Below are 11420 nucleotides of genomic sequence, written 5' to 3'. Positions count from 1 at the left end.
TGTCAGTGTTACGTATCTGTTTCTATTAAAATGAGAAGTCGTTTTGTGGTGCATGATTTAATGTGACGTGTGACATCCTAATTGCATATTATGATTTGTAAAAGAATTACTCTGATTTTCTTAATATTCTATGGGGTAAATTGGGGTGTTACAAGAGTCGCCACCAAACCTTATTGATTCCAATGAAGGAAAGGGGAAAAAATCGATAAAATCCACAAAGAGAAATCTAGATACAGGGGTTGGTTATGCAAGGGAAAGATATTAGCACCCCTTTCACATCTGTGGTACTCCACAGGAACCTTTTGAAAATTTGTGTTATGTTAAAACCATTTTTGTTTGCTTAAAAAGAAAGAAATGAGAAAATAAATGTTATTTACAAAAGTTTGCTCAGCAAGACATTTCATCTTGTGCCTACATACATCCTCAGTGCAATGGAGAAGTTAGAGCATTTGTAGTTCCAATCAAAATTTTTGAAAAAGGTTATATTGAAAACAATTTTAAAATAAAAAGAGTGCAAGTGCACAAAAGAGTTTTAAAAGAAGTCACTTGACAAGGTCAATGTTTTTATTATGAAAAGAGTTTGAAAAATAGGTTGATGGCAATGCACAAGGCAATCAGCTTACAAAGAATGGGTTACGGCTTGGTATATGGACCAAGTATGCGACGGTGAACAATTTATTTAAAAATAAGAGATGGAAGAAATAAATGAAAACATAGAAGCTCGTACAGGTAAAATCCATACAAACAAGCATAAAGTTTCAAACATAAAGAAATGAACATGAAAAGGTTATTCTAAACGACCAATCGGAACGATTAATCGAGTAGGTCTCTCTGTGTTGCACCCTAATTTTTGACCACTTAGATCCCACTGTAGCGGGGAAAATCTGAGATCGAAGCCATAGGATTGACTCAACTCAATATTTCAGTGAAAGTCGCCACCGCGCTTTATTGTTTCCAAAGGAAATAGGAAAAGAACGAAAAAACCCAAAGTTTGTTTTTTAAAACAAAAAGAGATCTTAGGTACGGGTGTTGATTATACAAGGGGAAGGTTTTAAGCACCCCTCATATCTGTGGTATTCCACAGGAACCTTTTTGAAAATCTGTGTTGTGTGTGCTAAAAAAGGGTTTGTTTTATTTTTAGAATAAGCTCGGCAAAGCATTAAGCCTTGTGCCTACATACCTCCTCGGTGCAATAGAGAAGTCAGAGCTAATGTAGTTCCGCTAAAAGGAAAAGACGGTTTTTTTAAAAAGGAATAAACACTTTATCATCGTCGGAGAGAAATACTCAGCCATTGATCTTGAGCATGAGAACAAATGAGTTCTTTGCGTCGCAAATGAAAGAAGGGCTCCAACTTGGATAGAAATAAACGAGTATGCCACCAGCTCTCTCACGCGGAAAAGATCTCATTATATCAATCAATTTCAAAATCGTGGGGTATCGCAACTCACTACAATAATTAATCGTGTCTAAACTTTGAAAGAAAAGCCACTAAGGGCAAAAGACATTTTTAAAGAAAAGGTTTTAAAAAGGTTGCAAACATAAGAAGATTTTCGAAAAAGGGAGAAGATTTTGAAAATCTAAGTGGGGGAGGAGATGAAGAGGCTATCCTAACGCGTAAAATAAAAGCTAAGGAAAGAAACGGTCTAACCGAAAAAGAAGCCAACACTTGACATTAAGAGTCAAGGTAGATTTCCCATCCTTTGGACTATCAATACTAAACCAACACATTACCACTTGGGGATCCAGATGGACTTATTATCTTTAGCACCACTTTGCATTAAAATTCTGACGAAAATTGGGCAGAGCAACGACTGTTTTTCGGGTAAAATACTTATCATAATACCTTGGAATTAACCATCAAGAGCTTTCAAGGAAATACCTGCACACACAAACAGACAACGATCCAATGCCAGACAGACAGAATAACAACAGAGTAATAACAGAACAATGGGGTCCAGAGGTACTAAGTCCAACACGTCCAAGTCTCCAAAATGCTCAGGATAGTAACCAATAGTCCATAAGGCCTTAGGTGTTTTTTAGATTTTAAGTTGATTATTAGTGTTTTAGCACAAAAGTAAAGTATGGTCCAAGTGGACAAAAAGAAAATAGCGGAAACATAAACAATACGTCCAAATGGACAAAGAGAAAATAGCGGAATGTAAATGTCCAAATGGACAAAGAGAAAATGGCGGAAACATAAACATGATGAAATGATAAAATAAAGCAATAAAGCGAGAAATATAAAGAGCAATATAATAAAAATGCGGAAATTAAAGTTAATTGTTAGATGTTAAAGATAACCATCTTGAAACTTGTCAAGTATGTTATCAAAGTTAGTAGTAAAGATCGATGGTGAGTGAAAGATGTTCTCGGATTTAAATTCAATGGAAATTTATCAGAATCTTGATAAAATCATAGCGACTACACGATAAACTTCCATAAGTCATAAATCAACCGCATACAATTCTCTTCCATGTTTGACCTTTTTTTATTCGGGACATGAAATATTGCGCTATGTTAAGCAGATCGTCAAGTGATTTATGTAGAAATCACTCTACAACGAGGCCGGTCAAAAATTTATGTGCTAATGCATGCGAGAGAAGCGATATATAGATCACTCTCCGAAAGCAATACTGCACGAAAAGAAAATAGGTAGCGATCTAGTCTTTACCAAGAATCCATAAGAATTCTCAAGGTATCAAAGACTTTCATCGATCAAAATAAAAAGAAATAAAAGATGGAACCACATTCAAAAGCTCCTTTCATCCATAATTTCAATCACTTAATTTTGTGGATTTGGATTCTCATCCTATCGACGCCCTAAGTCCATTGATATTAGAGAGAAATTAGGCCTCTAACTTGTGATTCAAAGAAAATAACAAAAGGAGGGAGTAGAATATGAGTTAGAACAAAAAACAAATAAAAAAAGGCAAAAAAACACATTTTGCTCAACTGCAAATCGATTTGCACAGAGTGTAAATCGATTTACATAACTCTGTTTTCAAATTCTGCTCAAAAAACAGTTATGTAAATCGATTTGCACAGTATGCAAATCGATTTGCACAACACAACTTTTCAAAAAATAGTAAATAAAGAGAAGAAAACTTGTTTAAACATAAAAACAAACACCTTGTGATCTTGGATCAATTTGTGCACGAAAATGTATCAAGTAAGCAAGCAAAACTCAACATTGTAGCACAAAGGGTGCATCAAACATAAACAACAATGGATCACATCTTGAATTATGGAAAGGATCTAGAATTTTACCAAATCTTTCACAAACTTTGAATCTTCTTCAAGAACACACAACCACAAGCCTTGATCTCTCACAATTGATGAAGAAAATAGTGTTTAGATGAAGGTTTAGCTCAAAGTTAGTGAGGTTCAAGATGTAACTCACTAACTTTTTATGGAAGAAGAAAAGAGCTTTGAGTGAGGGGTTTGGGAGAGATGAGGAGAGAAAGAGCAAGAGTTTCTTTGGCTTTCAAAGCTTGAGAAATGAAGAGGGGAAAGCCTCTATTTATAATATTTAGGCTTGGGATTATTGGTGGTTTGGAGTTAGGATTGGAAAATAGATTTAGGTTTGATAAATGAATTTGGAGCCAAAATTATGATCCAATGGTATTGATGTGATCACATGAGGGTTTATGATAAAATGATGTAGGAAATCAAATATAAGAACTAAGTCATGCTTCCCACACTTGCAAATGATGTCATCACCTTCAAAAGCTGAAATTTTCCCTCATTCTTCAAAATTTGCACTGGTGCAATCGATTTACACTTTATGCAAATCTATTTGCATTGCTGAAAAAGGCAAAATCTGGGGCAAAAACAGTTATGCAAATCGATTTTCACTGATGGCAGAAGCAAAATCTGGTGCAGAAACAGCTATGTAAATCGATTTACACCTTATGCAAATCGATTTGCACAGTGAAAATGTTGAAAAATGCCCTTTTTGATGGATATTTTGACTTGGTACCTACAAAACACAAACGTACAAAAGCACAAGGCAATATTTTTGGTATTTTGGTTAGTAAAACAACATATACAAGAAAAACATTGGTGCTTGATCATTCCTTTGCAGATGAATTGAGCATAACATCACAAGTAGAGTTCTAAGTCGAAACTTCTTGATTGATGATTGATATGCAAATGATGTGTGATCTTAGGGTCAAAAATGGGGGTATAACACCCACCATATTTCCAAATATTAGGATCATCATTATAATCATGCATATATCATTTGTTAACCCAAAAATACAAAAAAATTGTTGTTTGTTACTTGTGTCCTAAGACAGGAGACTGAGCAAATTAGGGTTTTGAGGCCCACAATGAAGTTCAACATTATCCTATGTTCAAAGGATTCTCCCATCAATATCTAAGTCCAAGGATAGCCCAATTCAAGATCAACAACTCTCAAGATCACCTGAGGCCCCAAACTAGGGTTTGGACCTAATTTCACTAGAGGGTTGACTTTTAATCAGGACATGGCTCCAAGACTCAAACCATGATTCAAGGGCATCTAATTCAACATTATAATCCATCCACATCATTCATTTTAGGAGGAGACATTGATTCATATAGAATCCACAAAACTGCAGTTCATTTGGAAAAAGTCAACTGTGTGGATCAACCTTTGACTTTTGAGAAAAATGGTCAACCATGAGCTTTTAAGGATTCAAATCATCATCATATGATCCTAGAAGACATTTGACCAAAATAAATCTAGAGAATTCATCAAGAATAAAAAAGTCAATAAAAGTCAAAATTAGGGTTTTTAAGTGATTCTGACCTCATTTTAGGAACTTCAAATTTCACCTACACACTCAAAAATCTCCCAACATGAAAGTTGTAGATCTTAATCAAATAAACAACTTTGTCTCTTCTCATGGTTTCATCAAAAATGATTATTTTGAGAGATATGGAATTTTGAAGACTATGTTCAAAAAACTTAGAGAAATTTTAAGTGTTTTCACTTAGGTTTTTCTTAACTTTGTTGCCATTTTTCTCCATGATCCCAAAAGAGTTTGAGAAAACTTTTAACAAGTGACTTGAAGTATGTAGCAAGGGATTCCCAAAGAGATCAATAGCATGAAATTCCATGGCTTGAGCTATGAGATATGATTTTGTGAAGAAGGCTCCATGAACACTTGAAATGGAAGTTATGAAAATGAAGAAAAAGTTTGAATTTTGATTCAAATCAGAAGAATCTTCAAAGTACAGCCACTCTAACTTGTTCCAAGCTCCATAAACAGAATATTACACACTCTTTTAAGCTATGATCCAAGTGCTTAAGCCATTAACTATTTAATCATTCCATTTCAAGCATAAAGTTCACACTTCCATTTTGAAAAAGAGGCTTTAATCCAACCACTCTTGCATTGAGCCTCTAAACATGTTTCTTCTGAATCAAAAGCACTTCAAACCTCAAAAGCAACCTCTCCATACTCAGAATAAAGTCATGGAAGCATGCTTGAAGTTGTGCCTTGCTCTTGGAACTCCAATTTTGACATAACTTCGTGAATAAGCAATGTGGTACAAGTATCACATGTGAACTCCAAAACTCTGAGTTTTTTCCCTCCACAAACTCTAAATTGTTTCTATAAATAGAGGGTATCACTCCCTTGATCAAACACACATGAAATCTCTAAGTCACCATATGATCCAAAATCCCACTTTTTGTGTTTTTGCATTTTGAGAGCCAATTTTAGTTGCAGAGGTTCTGAGTGCAAACCAACCTTTTAAACAACTTCTAAATATCATTTGGAAGCTGTTGATCACCTCCCAACACTCCCCAAACACCTCTAACCAAAAAAAATACCATTTTCATCTTCATTAAAGCTTCATAAAGGCCTTAACCTTCAAAAAAAACAAACCAAACACAATCCTACCAAGCTATCACTTTGAATACCTTCTATATACCATATAGAAGCTATTTGAACCATTGATTTGTGTCTGTAACACTTGGAACCCTAAGTTCCATTTTTGTCTTTCTTTATAGGTAACTTCGAGCAGAAGGTTTTGAAGGAGATCAATCCATTCTAAGTGCCCAGATAACATCTTTGGAAGGTACTGAAGCTATCCAGATTGAGCAAGCATTTCTGTAACACCTCCAGGCACGAGCTCAACCTCCATTTTCCGAGGTAAATAACTCAAACTTGAACTCTAGCATTTAGGCATCATTCTGAATGAAACTTGTTACTAATCTACTTAGCAAGATGTAGGGAACAATAGCCCTAATGTTTTGGGGCTCAATTGTTAGTTTTATGGATTTAATTTAAAAAAATGATTTTTAGGGTTCTTACTTGTTTTCTAGAAATTCGTGAATTTTAATTTGAAATAATGTTAGTTAATTACATGGTTAGATTCGTGTTTCAATTCTGAGCATTTTGCACTTTTGTTTTGCTAAAATTGATTGAGATTTGAACAAGTTTGAAAATCAAGCCATTGTTGTTCACGTTGCTGAAGGTTGAAGATGATGGTGGGAAATTTGAATTCTGGGCATTAGTTTAAAACATAATGAAATAGAAGCGTGTGTTATATGACTACATCGTTACAGCAGGGTTGGCAATTGTGTGTATACTTAGTGCGCCTATAGGGTCTGGGGTTCGAATCCCCCTCGCCCCAGACCTTTTGATTTTATTTTTTTTCACACTTTTACTACTTGTTTTGACTCATGTTAAACTGAAGGCATTACACTAACAAATGGTGCGCGTTGGCCTGTTGGTCCATGTTTTGTGAAGTATGTTAGAGGGCGTGGGTTCAAACCTCATTGACCACAAAACTCTCTTTTTTAGCACTTGTTTATTTTAGTTTTTACTAAAACTTTAAAAAATCATTAAAAATAGGAAAATTAATCTTTTTAACTTGTTCTTTCTTATGTAGTTTATTTAACTTGTATATTTTCATATCATGTTTTAAAAAAACTCAAAAATATTTATTATTTCATCATTTAAAAAATTAATCAAAAACATGTCCTTTAGTGTATTAAATATCAACAAAAAAACATTTTATTTTGAATATTTCTTCAAAGTAGCTTTGTATATTTTTGTGAATATTTGTTTAGGGTTAGGATATCATGTATTTGGCTTTTCCATGTACCCTTTAAACAATTCTCTTTTAAAAGCAGTTACATGATTAAAAAATACGGAAATATATACGGAAATTAACAAATTATAAATGGTGAATGTCCACAAGATAGTTCAATGCTTCAATGATAATACCACGCATAAATAAGAAAATGTTAGTACAAATATAGGAAATGATGCATAAAAAGGATGAAAAAGATTGACAATTATTAATCAAGAATTAACAAGAAATATCTAAAGTTAACACATGAAATTCTAAGGAGAAATTAAAATTAACACAAAATATTAATTAAGACAATTTATTTTTTGTATTTTTATGATGATAGTAATAAAGTCTAATTAATCTACCTATTAGCATATTTTTGTATGTAAATTAAAAGAAAACTAATAAATTATCAAAATAACAACAACAACAACAACAAAAATGTAAAACAAGATGAGGGCGTTGGGCTTTATATCATATAGGGCCCAAAAATCATTTGAGAAACAGCCTGGCCTAGGGGGTATTCGCTGGAATGAGGTGGGAAAACAACAAATCAAAATGGACCAAGCATAAAAAATGATGGAGGCCCATGCTTAAAGTTAAAAGAAACCTTGGACAAACAAAAGAGGGGTCCGCCCCCTATTCTCATCATCTTCTATGGTCTCCATGTTTCAATTTCTTTACCATAAACATGAAACGCCCATGTTCGTATCTCTTTCACCGAAATTTCTCACAGTTCCCATCATCAACAATCGAACATGATTTCATAGCAATCAGCCTCAATGTAAATCGCAACATCACACGAAGCTTCCAATCAAACACAAATATATAATACACAAATAAAGAGAGGATACGGGAAGTTACCGTTCAAGTTGATGTTGATGACTGAAGCTGCGTCGAGGATTTGTTGTTTTCGCCTCGATGTCGTGGTTAATTTGTGTGTTTCTGGTATGGAGTTGAGTTGAATATGGAACGGTGTTTAGATTTAAATCTGTTGCGAGATTGTTGCTGCGTTTGGAGATTGTTCACGGAGAAGATTCACGGTTTGATCTGTGTGTGGCTTGATGGTCGAAGGAAGAGTCAGTTCCAAACTGGGACGTAACAATAATTTCTTCGGCTGCTCGCAGTAGGGTCAACGGCTTTCTTCGTGGAGGTGTTGTGTCATTATGGTTTTGATTCCGATGTCGCAGGATGTTTCTGCTTTCTGATCCGCTTCTTCTTATCTTTTTTGAACCGCACGGACATGGCTGTGGTTGAATCGTGAAGATTAAACATAGGTCCGTGATGCGTTTCGGACTATGGTGATGATGACGCTATGGTTGTTGATAAACATATTTAATTTTTTAATTTCTTTTTATAATTTATAAAAATAACTTATAAAAATATTAACTATTTTTCTTCTTAAAAAATATTTTAGAAAATTATACTAATTGTCAATAAATTCAATATTATAATCAATATTTTTAATATTTGTAATGTATTTAAATAATTTTATGTTTAGAAACAAATTTAATAATATAAAAAAATTGATATAAGTGAAAAATTATTAAAACCTATTATAATAAGAGTTAAAAGGTAGTGCACTATCAATGTAAAACTATTTTACATTAAAATTCTCACATTTGTCATGTCATATCAGTATTTTAAAAATAAAAGTGTGTTTTATTATGATACATGTCTCTCATTGGTTGACAGTGTAAAAATATTTTACACTGTCAATGCATTTTCTTTTTTCTCTTTTAATAAGTGAATTTTATTAGCAGATTCGACTAATTTATCATTTATATCAATCTTTCTTATAAATATATATTTGAAAATTTCAAAATGATGATAAAAATTACAAAATTATTTCTATCAAATATTGGTTTATTTACTATTAACAATTAATTTGAAAATAATATAAGTAATATTAGTTTTTAAAATTAATATTATATTAAAAATTGAAAAAATAATTTTATTTTGAAACAAATTTGTATATAAAAATGACTCTTTTGAGGATAATGAGTAATACTTTTACCACCTATATTTCTATCATTTTTATTATCAAATGACTCTTCACATTTACAATTCTCGCCAATTACATTTATTTTGTTCGCTTCTATTACACATGTGTCACTGTTATCTCTACATTTTATTATTTATTTGTAAGTTTATCTCATTTTTTTATGTATTTTTTAATTTCAAGACTTTTATTTTTAAATTTTATTTTAGGATTGAAATTATACATCTTCAATTTTAAAAAATTATTATTTTTGTCAATTGTATTATAATAGAAAAAAATTGACAGTGTTGTTACTATATATTATATTTTATTATAATTTAAAGATTTCATATTAAAAATAGTTTAAATATTTTTTATGGTTTTTATTTTATTTTGTCGGGTCTCAACTTTTTTGTCCGGGCTCCGCCACTGATGATGATGATGGTGATGATAGTTTGTTTTAGTGTGAAAGAAAGAAACAATATGTTAATGGTGTTAGAAAGTTGGAATGCTTTGTAATAAAACTTGTGATTTTGAAATGTTAAAGTTGATTTACTGTAAAAATTTAATAACAATGTTAATTGTAAATGTGGTATTAAGAAATTAGATGTTGATTTGGTAGTATGAACGGATCAGAAATTGTTCATAAAAAGGTTATGTACATAAGTGATTTGGGTTGGTTAGTGTTACTTGACAACAGTGTTAGAGGAGAGAAAATATATATAAAAATTATTAATATAAAAACAAACCGTCAGATAATCATCATATGGTTGAAACAATAAATAAATTAAAATTAAAAGAAAATAAACGGGGGATCTCATATAAAAATCATCGGCCAAAAAATGTTTAAAAGAAGTTTTTGTAAATGGAAAAAAAGCTTATGAAAAAAAATTTGTAAAATTGTGAGAAGGTGAATAGTTGGTGACTGTTAGAAAATTGTTGATGATCATAAGAGAGTGGAGAGTATCTATTTATAAACTGAGATTAGGTTAAAATAAAATCAATCATAAATAAAGAAATGATCCAATCCAGAGGCCCATGGACCTTTCTTGATGGCCAAGATTGAGAACCTGGACGTACTTGTGTCCAGGTGCAAAAAAAAAGAAGATAAAAAATAGTTTAAAAAAGATGGAAATGCAACTAGCGGGAATTGAACCTGTGACCTTCAGTTTGCAAGTCTTACTTCCTTACCAATTATACTATGTTATTTATTCGATATAAAAAACCAATTAAAAGTATATGAAGTATCGACCGGCATTTTGCTATTTGTTAAAATATAAATAATTTAAGAGTAGACCATTATATTTTAAAATAGACTTTAAATTGAATATTTATAAAATTCAGGATGTCAATGTAAATGAACCCAAGATTTTTATAAAAATCCAATTCTAAAATTGATTTTAAATAACTTGAAAAGTGTGGGCAAATTTTGGGGTACAACAGCTGCCCCTATTCAATCTTCTTAAACCTGAAGAGGTAGATTGGCATGTTTGCCATTCGTGATCTGAAGGTGGAAGAGGATTGAAAACTTAAGTGCCCAAAAATTTTCACTCGCCGGTGCAGGGAGTAATGTCATTGGAGATGGGCTTAAAGATGCCATCCAGATGAGGACAAAGTGTTGTCGGAGATGGGCTTAAAGATGCCATCCAAAGTAGATACTTTTTAGACTGTCTGTCTGAAGCAAATGCTTTTCAGAATGAATCATAGATTATATCTTATGGATAATGATTTCTTGAGTATTCAGAATGAGTCGTACGCTGGACTGTATCTGAAGAAAAGATTTTAAAAAAGGCTACTAGAAAGGATAAGAAACTGTCCTAAACAAGACTGCGCTTTTAACAAAGCTCAAGAAGAAATACCTTAAAGAAGACTACCTGAAAAGGTTCTGAAAAGGATGGGATATGTCTTAAAGAAGACTACGCTTTAAACAAGGCTAAAGAAGAAATATCTTAAAAAAGACTACCTGAAAAGGTTCTTGGAAAGGATGAGATATGTCTTAAAGAAGACTACGCTTTAAACAAGGCTATAGAAGAGATGTCTTAAAGAAGACTACCTAAAAAGGCTCCTGGAAAGGATAAGAGATGTCTTAAATAAGACTACCTAAAAGGGTTCCTAGAAAGGATAAAAGATGTCTTAAAGAAGACTACCTAAAAAGGCTCTTGGAAAGGATAAGAGATGTCTTAAAGAAGACTACCTAAAAAGGTTCCTAGAAAGGATAAGAGATGTCTTAAAGAAGACTACCTAAAAGAGTTCCTAGAAAGGATAAGAGACTTCTTAAACAAGACTACCTAGAAAGGCTCATAGAAAGGATAAGAGATGTCTTAAAGAAGACTACCTAGAAAAGCTCCTAGAAAGGATAAGAAAATG

This window comes from Vicia villosa, unplaced genomic scaffold (assembly GCF_029867415.1).
Source record: "Vicia villosa cultivar HV-30 ecotype Madison, WI unplaced genomic scaffold, Vvil1.0 ctg.000371F_1_1, whole genome shotgun sequence".
Taxonomy (NCBI): domain Eukaryota; kingdom Viridiplantae; phylum Streptophyta; class Magnoliopsida; order Fabales; family Fabaceae; genus Vicia; species Vicia villosa.
The sequence above is the reverse complement of the archived record's forward strand: the minus strand, read 5'-3'. Positions refer to the sequence as shown.